The following is a 9,263-nucleotide window of genomic DNA, read 5'->3' on the forward strand; positions in this document are numbered from 1 at the left end:
TTATATGGTAAAGTGAGAACAGAAACCGTCTGTCAGTACGAGTGTGCTGTGACACACTAGCACACTTTTTAAGTGAGGAGAAACCTAGGGGTTTACAAGACAAACGAGACTCCTGAAAGGGGTACAGTAGTCTGGAAAGGTTGAGAGCCACTGGTCTATAGGGTCATTTCACACTGAGATGTGGCCACCTCTGGGATGGGGCATGGGGGATGTTTATACACGTGAGAGGAAGGAATTTGGGGGGCACTGTTTTGGGGAGTGGGTAGGGTAGGGAACAGGGTTCCTGGAACAATTTGTATAGTGGGGGTGCTGAGAGCCATTGAATCAAACTTTAAACGCTGTATATGATGGGAAACACTTCAATCCAGGGGATGCGGCACCGACTGGGGGGTCAGGGACAGATCTGGGGAGGATGCTTTAGAGAGCAGGTGGGGGGGGGCAAAAGGGATCTGGGGAGTCTGCTATGGGGAGAGGGTAGGGATCTGGGGGGTGCTGCTGTGGGGGGTGGGATGGTGGCAGGAACCTGGGGTAGGGCTTGGGGGGCAGAGACATATCTGGGGGGGCACTGTGGATTTCACCCTAGCAAGGAAGCTGGAAGGCTTAATCTCACTTTCTGCCTATGTCCTGGGGGAATCAGACACGGCATCTCAGAATTCATTCCCTCAACACACATACGCCACCCACAGCTTCCCCAGCACGGATTCTGTCTGGTGACAGGAAGCTGTCTTCTTGCGGGGAGAGCACGCGGGGGTGGGGGTGGGGGCAGCTCAGTGAGGGTGGGGGATGTTCGCAAAGCTGAGTCTGCAAAGCCTCTGAGATGGCCAGCTCCATGCAAGCCTCAGAAAGCTCGGCTGAGCTCTGGGGCCTCTTGTGATGAAAGGTCTGAGATCCTGTCCACAGCGAGGGTCCTCCACATCCGGGGCAGCCACAGCCCAAGAGCAGGAGCTGAGCTGTGGCTGCATCATTGCAAAATTTCAGCCCGTTCACACCTGGAGACTCACCAGACCCAGCTTGAGCCCATGAAGTGCCGCTGGAACCTGCCGCCCTTCACCCCCGGTCACCCCATGAACATCCCGGAGAGACCTTGCCAGGTGGCGAGTGGATCATGAATCTCTCGCTTCATTGGCTGTGAGCCACATGACACAGTGTCTGCTCCACGACTGGCTGGGGGATTAGTTGGATGCTGGAGAACGGCCAGCGATGTGAAAGCTGAGTGAATTTTGGCCGGGAATATCAGGATTTATTGACACGCTGGTTTAAAAAAAACCACTGTTTCGGGGTTCTCGGAGTGCAAGCTGGACTGTGGGATTTCTGAGCCCTCTGTCCCACCAACCTGGGGAATCCCTCTCACACTGTGATGCTGTGTCAAGCGACAAACCTCTGGCAGGCCCTGCACTTACACAGCCATCCCCGGGCAGGGACACACCCAGCTGAGTTCCACGAATGCTTCACCCAGCCACTCATGAACCATCAATAGGGAGGCTCTAATCATTTCCCCCCGGCTCCCTGGCCTTGCGCCCCAGAGCTGTACCGTCCTGCCCTGGTCAGAAGCCCGGCCACTGTAAGTTCATTACTCAGGCGGCGTCTCCCCCGACGTGGAGAGGACATGCACCAGCTTTTGTAAACTGAACTGAGATTTCCCAAGCCCTCAGGCAGTCCCCATGGGTCAAGAAGTCTCCATTGTGTACACTTCCCGGACTAGTGGATTCTTCCCTTGACGGGTGCTGATGAGCCATTAAGGCTGTCTGGCTCCTCCATTGTCGTACCTGGAAGGCCGGTTCTGGGTGTTTCCAACATCACAACATATTTCAGTAACAAACACACAGCAAAACTTCCTAATTCCCCATAAAATGGCAGCACACACAATTCAATAGGATATTAAAATTCAACAGATAAAGACTTTTTTAATGATACCTCACAAGGCAGACTTTGTTCATATTGATATGACAGTGGTGAATATGGGGGTTCCAGGGTGCTGTTTTGAGGTACAGTGTTCCACAGACACCCACATTTTATTTAAAGTCCCCAATATTTTAAACACCTCCTCACTCCATTGACTTCTAAAACAGAGCTGAATATTACAATTTGGTAGCGGCATTCAGCATGTTTCTCATTTTCCTCCAAGCCCCAGATCCTGGAATCAGATAATTAGGTGGAAATTTCAGCTCTTTTCTTTTCACAAGTTTCTGGTCTTTGTTGTTGCAGAAAAAGGCTTGAAATAGCCCCAAAAAATCAGGAGGCGAAAAAGAAGAACCCAGATGTCTTTCTTTTCAAACCAATCTCATGATATTTTAGGGGGTGGCTCATCAGGTTTGAAGGCCTGGGCTTGGCAATGAAGAGACAGGACTACATTTTTAATAGTGCCAAGGGAGTTAGGTGCCAAATTCCCATTGATGTTATGATTTAAGCACCTAACTCACAGAGGTGCTTTTCCAAATCTCACCCGTAGAAGCCCAAGTCAATTAAATTACATCATGTAATGGCAGACAGCTAAAAAGTGACATTTAAGTGCTTATATACAAATGCTAGAAGTCTAAATAATAAGATGGGTAAACCAGAATGCCTCGTATTAAATGAGGATATTGATATAATAGGCATCACAGAAACTTGGTGGAATAAGGATAATCAATGGGACACAGTAATACCAGGGTACACAATATATCGGAAGGGCAGAACAGGTCATACTGGTGGGGGACTTGCATTATATGTGAAAGAAAGCATAGAGTCAAATGAAGTAAAAATCCTAAATGAACCCAACTGTACCATAGAATCTTGATGGATAGTAATTCCAGGCTTGAATAATAAGAATATAGCAGCAGGGATATATTACTGACCACCTGACCAGTATGGTGATAGCTACTGTGAAATGGTCAGGGACATTATTGAATTTTTTTATGTTTATAGCCTCGCTAATAATGGGGGATTTCAAGTATCCCCGTATTGACTGGATACATGTCAGCTTAGGATGGGACGCAGAGATACAGTTTCTTGTCACCTCAAATGACTGCCTCTTGGAGCAGATAGTCAACCCACAAGGGGAGACGCAATTCTTGATTTAGTCCTAAGTGGAGCACAGGATCTGGTCCAAGGGGTGAATATAACTGAACCGCTTGGTAATATAGACCATAATATAATTAAATTTAACATCCCGGTGGCAGCGAAAACACCACATCAGCCCAACATGGTAGCATTTTATTTCAGAAAGGGGAACACAGAAATGAGGAAATTAGTTAAACAGAAATAAATGGTACAGTGCCAAAACTGAAATCCCTGCAAGCTGCATGGAAATGTTTTTAAGACACCATAACAGAGGCTCAAATGTATCCCCCAAATTAAAATACATAGTAGGAGAACCAAACAAGTGCCCCCATGGCCAAACAACAAAGTAAAAAAGTGTTTGAGAGGCAGAAAGGCATCCTTTAAAAAGTGGAAGTTAAATCTTAGTGAGGAAAATAGAAAGGAGAATAAACTCTGGGAAATGAAGTGTAAAACTATAATTAGGAAGGCCAAACAAGAATTTGAAGAACAGTGAGCCAAAGAGTCAAAAGGAAACAGCAAAAAAATTTTAAGTACATCAGAAGCAGGAAGCCTGCTAAAAAATCAGTGGGGCCACTGGGCGCTCGAGATGTTAAAGGGACCAGAGTGACCTAGACAAATTGGAGGATTGGGCCAAAAGAAATCTGATGAGGTTCAACAAGGACAAGTGCAGAGTCCTGCACATAGGAAGGAAGAATCCCAGGCACCGCTACAGGCTGGGGACCGACTGGCTAAGCAGCAGTGCTGCAGAAAAGGACCTGGGGATTACAGTGGATGAGAAGCTGGCTATGAGTCAGCAGTGTGCCCTTGTTGCCAAGAAGGCTAACAGCATATTGGGCCGTATTAGTAGCAGCATTGCCAGCAGATCAAGGGAAGTGATTATTCCCCTCTATTCAGCACTGCTGAGGCCACACCTGGAGTATTGCATCCAGTTTTGGTCCCCCCACTACAGAAGGGATGTGGACAAATTGCAGAGAGTCCAGCAGAGGGCAACGAAAATGATTAGTGGTTTGGGGCATATGACTTACGAGGAGAGGCTGAGGGAACTGGGCTTATTTAGTCTGCAGAAGAGAAGAACGAGGGGGGATTTGATAGCAGCCTTCAATTACCTGAAGGGGGGTTCCAAAGAGGATGGATCTAGACTGTTCTCACTGGTGGCAGATGACAGAACAAGGAGCAATGTTTTCAAGTTGCAGTGGGGGAGATCTAGGTTGGATATTAGGAAAGACGATTTCACTAGGAGGGTGGTGAAGCACTGGAATGGGTTCCCTAGGGAGGTGGTGGAATCTCCATCCTTAGAGGTTTTTAAGTCCAGCTTGACAAAGCTTTGGCTGGGATGATTTAGTTGGTTTTGGTCCTGCTTTGAGCAGGGGATTGGACTAGATGACCTCCTCTATGATTCTGTGAGCACTCAAGGACTATAAGGCCATTGTGGAGAAACTAAATGAATTCTTTGCATTGGTCTTCACAGCTGAGCATGTGAGGGAGATGCCCAAACCTGAGCCATTCTTTCTCGGTGACAAATCTGAGGAACTGTCCCAGATTGAGGTGTCATTAGAGGAGGTTTTGGAACAAATTGATAAACTAAATAGTAATGTCATGAGGACCAGATGGGATTCAAACAAGAGTTCTGAAGGAATTCAAATATGAAATTGCAGAACTACTGGCTGTGGTATGCAAACTATCATTTAAATCAGCTTCTGTACCAGATGACTGGAGGATAGCTAATGTGACACCAATTTTTAAAAAAAGGCTTCAGAGATGATCGCAACAATAACAGACTGGTAAGCCTGATTTTAGTACAAAGCAAACTGGTTGTAACTATAGTAAAAAACAGAATTATCAGACACATGGATGAACATGATTTGTTGCGAGAGAGTTAAAATGGATTTCTAGAGGAAAATCATGCCTCACCAATCTAGTAGAATAATTTGAGAGGGTCAAAAAAGAGTGGACAAGGATGATCCAAATGATGTACTATACTCAAATTTTCAGAAAGCTCTTGACAAGGTCCCTCACCAAAGGCTCTTTAAGCAAAGTGAGCTGTCAGGGGAAAAGAGGGAAGGGCTTCTCATGGATCAATAACTGGGTAAAAGATAGGAAACAAAGATCAGGAATGAACGGTCAGTTTTCAGAATGGAGAGAGGTAAATAGTGGTGTTCCCAGGTGTCTGTACTGGGACCAGTCCTATTCATCATATATATAAACTATCTGTAAAAAGGGGTAAACAGTGAGGTGGCAAAATTTGCAGATGATACAAAACTACTCAAGATAGTTAAGTCCAAAGCTGATTGCAAAGAGTTGTAGAGGTACCTGTAGCAGGGCGTAGCAGGGCCCCTCTTGGTTCCGCCTCTGCTCTGCCATAAAAATCACGGAGAGACCTTCTGGCTTAGCAGTCACTGGTGCTGTTTATTTACACGCTGCAAACCCACCACCTCTCATCACATAGTACTGGGGGTTCCAGCCATAGGGGCTTCTCTTTCTTGTAGCCGGCAGGGCAGGGCAGGGCAGGGCTATCCCTCTCCTTCCAATCTCTGGCTTCTCCTTCCCCTTCTGTCTGCCCCTCTCTGGCTTCCTTCCTCTGAGGCTTTTATGCAGCCCTGGGCTAATTAGGCTAGCAACTGGTTCCCCTTTGCCAATCAGGTGCAGGTTTCTCTAGGCAGCTCCAACCTACCTCCCTTAATTGGAGCTGGCTAAGCAATTCATACCCACCACCCTGTCACAGGACCTCACAAAACTAAGTGACTGGGCAACAAAATGGCAGATGAAATTCAGTGTTAATAAATGCAAAGTAATGCACATTGGAAAAAATAATCCCAACTATACATATACAATGAGCTGTTTCCACTCAAGAAAGAGATCTGGGAGTCACTGTGGACAGTTCTCTGAAATCATCCACTCAATGTGCAGTGGCTGTCAAAAAAGTGAACGGAATGTTGGAAATAATTAAGAAAGGGACAGATAATAAGACAGAATATATCATATCACCTTTATATAAATCCCTGGTACGCCCACATCTTGAATACTGTGTGCAGATGTGGTCACCCCATCTCAGAAAAGCTATATTGGAATTGGAAAAGGTACAGAAAAGGGCTACAAAAATGATTAGGGGGATGGGACATCTTCCATATGAGGAGCGATTAACAAGACTGGGACTTTTCATCTTGGAAAAGAGACGACTAATGGGGGTTATGATACAGGTCTATAAAATCCTGATGGGTGTGGAGAAAGTAAATAGGGAAGTGTTATTTATTCCTTCTCAGAACTAGAAGTTACCTATTGAAATTAATAGGCAGGTGGTTTAAAACAAACAAAAGGAAGCATTTCTTCACACAATGCACAGTTAACCTGTGGCACTCTTTGCCAGAGGATTTTGTAAATGCCAAGTCTATAATTGGGTCCAAAATAGAATGAGATAAGTTCATGGAGGATAGGTCTATCAATGACTATTAGCCAAGACGGGCAGGGATGGTGTCTGTAGACTCTGTTTCCAGAAGCTGGGGATGGATCACTTGATAATTACTTGTTCTGTTCATTCCCTCTGGGGCACCTGGCATTGGCAACTGTCAGAAGACAAGATACTGGGTTAGAGGGACCTTGGGTCTGACTCAGTCTGGCCGTTCTTATGTTCTTATGTTGTGTTCTCATTGACTCACAACTGGGTTCCTATGGGCCTAAAGACTTTTAAAAATAGAACTTAGACCCTTTTGAAAATGTTTCCCTTTGTTTCATAGACCCATTGATCTTCAACACACATAGGAAAGAAATAGAGCTGGAGCCCCACTGCTATGGGAGTTAAGATGAGATGATGAGAAGAATAATGACACAGCGATGCAGAAAAGGAAAGACCATAAAGAACCAAATGCCCCAAAATGATCTAAAACTGAACAAAAACAAAAGACTCCAATATATTTCATTAAAATAATAGATTCATAGATTCCAAGGCTGGAAGAGACCAGTGTGATCTCATATGACCTCCCCGATCACACAGGCCAGAGAACTGCCCAAAATAATTCCTAGAGCAGAGCTTTTAGAAAAATAATTCCTAGAGCAGAGCTTTTAGAAAAATATCCCAGCTTGATTTAAAATTGCCAGTGATGGAGAATCTACCATGACCCTTGGGAAATTGCTCCAATGGTCAGTTACTCTGATCATTACAAATTTACACCTCCTTTCCAGTTGGAATTTGTCTAGGTTCAACTTCTGTTCACTGGATCGTGTTAGACCTTCCTCTGGTAGATTGAAGAGCCCTTTATTAAATATTTGTTCCCCATGTAGGTACTTACAGATTATGATCAAGTCACCCCTTTTCCTTCTCTTTGTTAAGCTAAATAGATTGGGCTCCTTGAGTCTCTCACTCTAAGGCAGGTTTTCGAATCCTGCTATCATTCTTGTGGCTTTTCTTTGAGTAAGGCAAAAAAAATTCTCTTGCTAAAAAAGACAATTCTGGGATCAAGAGGAAGTTATGGGTCACAGCTAACAGATTTCTTTCTCCATGCAAATATCGAAAATTCCATCCATTCCTCTATTCAGGCACCGCCAAATTCTCTGTGCTTTGGGCTCTGCGTGAATGTTGCCGGCACCTCACAAACTCTTCCTCCATGGTGAGGTAGAAGATGGGGTTGAGGCAACTGTTGAAATATGTCGGGACACAAGCAAAAGCGCTTCCCATTTTCAGAATAGCAGAGGGTACTTAGCTGAGATCTGCAGGAAGGAGAAGACGTGATACGGCAGCCAGCAGACGAAAAAGGTCGGGATCAACCAAGAAGGATCTTAAGTGGCTTGGTGGACTGGTTCAGCCTGTTGCTTAGCTTGGCAACTAGAAAGATGTAGAAGGTTGGGATCAAGATCAAGGCTAGTGGGATCAGAAACCCAACCAGGAACTGGATCACAACGGCAGCCTTCACCCTCCCTTCGTCTAGTTGGAAATTCATGTCGGTGTTGGCAGGTGAGAGCAGGAACTCCCAGAGATCACCGTACCACAAGCTGAACCCAGCAGACAGGGCCCACATACCCAAAACCATTCTGAAAGCCAGGAGTGGGGTGCGGCATATCTGGGCCCACTCAGGGTGTGCCACGAGGATGCAGCGATCGACACTGAGGGCCGTGAGAAGGAAGGCGCTGAAGAACATGTGGAAGGAGGTGAGGGTGCTGCTCAGCCCCTTCGCCCAGTCTAAGTCCAGGATGAAGATGAAGGTGAATCTGAGGGGCAGGAAGACGATGAAGATGAAATCGGCCACGGCCCGGCTCCAGAACCACACAGCACTCACCGTCCTCTCCACACGGCAGCTGGCGACGGAGAGGACATAGCCGTTGAACGGCACCCTGGCGAGGAAGGCCACGCCACACAGCACCAGGAAGAGAATTGGGAGGAACGCCATTCTTGGAAGAGTTGCAGTCACAATATCCCCTCCTCCTCCTCCTCCTCAGGACATGGCACGAGAAGCGCAGATGTTGTACTGAGCAAAGGAAGGAAAAGCAATGAAACGGGCTCCAGGAGAGCACACGGACAGAGTTTGGTTTCTACTAACCCAAATGTTTAAGAAACACACAGCTTTGCTTCTTGCTGAAAAGTTGGAGTTCTAGGCAAAGAGAGGTTGACAATGGGGGTGTCCAGGATGCAGAGACAGAGATATGAGAGACCCCCGACCAATACTTACTAAAATTCCCAAATAATCTTTTTGCTGTAGCTGGTTATTCCCTTCTTGGTTAGAAAAAATTAATGAATGATCGTTTCCCCCTTTTCTTTTGAAATAATGGAATTTTTGAAAGTGATTCTTCTCCACCCCCTTCATTTTGAAGTGTAGTTTTTGTATGGTTTGGGCCATTTTGGTGGGCGGGGGGGGAGGGGGGGCGGCAACCTGAGTTAATAGAGCCGTGTGGGCAAAATCCCCACCGAAAGAACCCCCTATGGAAACCTCCACTGACGGAGAGCAATTCCCCAGAAGGAGAAAAGTAAGATTGAAAAGACAATGATAACAAAAAAGCCACCCGGCAAAACACTAGGGGAAGAGGAGACCAGTAGCAAGTCAAAAGATTATTTTTAATTGCTAGTCTATTTTAGTGGGTAGACAGGGAGTCTGGACTCCTCGGCTTCATCCCAGACTCTGTCACTGAACTGGTTGGGGAGCCTGGACAAGTCACACCACGGCCCCATGCCTCCATTTCCCCTCCAAACATTTGTCTGTTTAGAGCGTGAGCTCTCTGTTTCTCCCTGTGGGTCTGTG

The 9,263-nt window shown here is 46.1% G+C and overlaps 1 pseudogene; it reads right to left on the bottom strand.

The window, feature by feature from the left end:
- Positions 1-7,507: 7,507 nt before the first annotated feature.
- LOC114021112 lies at positions 7,508-8,441 on the bottom strand (annotated as a pseudogene).
- Positions 8,442-9,263: the final 822 nt, after the last annotated feature.

This window comes from Chelonia mydas, chromosome 24, assembly GCF_015237465.2.
Source record: "Chelonia mydas isolate rCheMyd1 chromosome 24, rCheMyd1.pri.v2, whole genome shotgun sequence".
In the NCBI taxonomy this organism is placed as follows: domain Eukaryota; kingdom Metazoa; phylum Chordata; order Testudines; family Cheloniidae; genus Chelonia; species Chelonia mydas.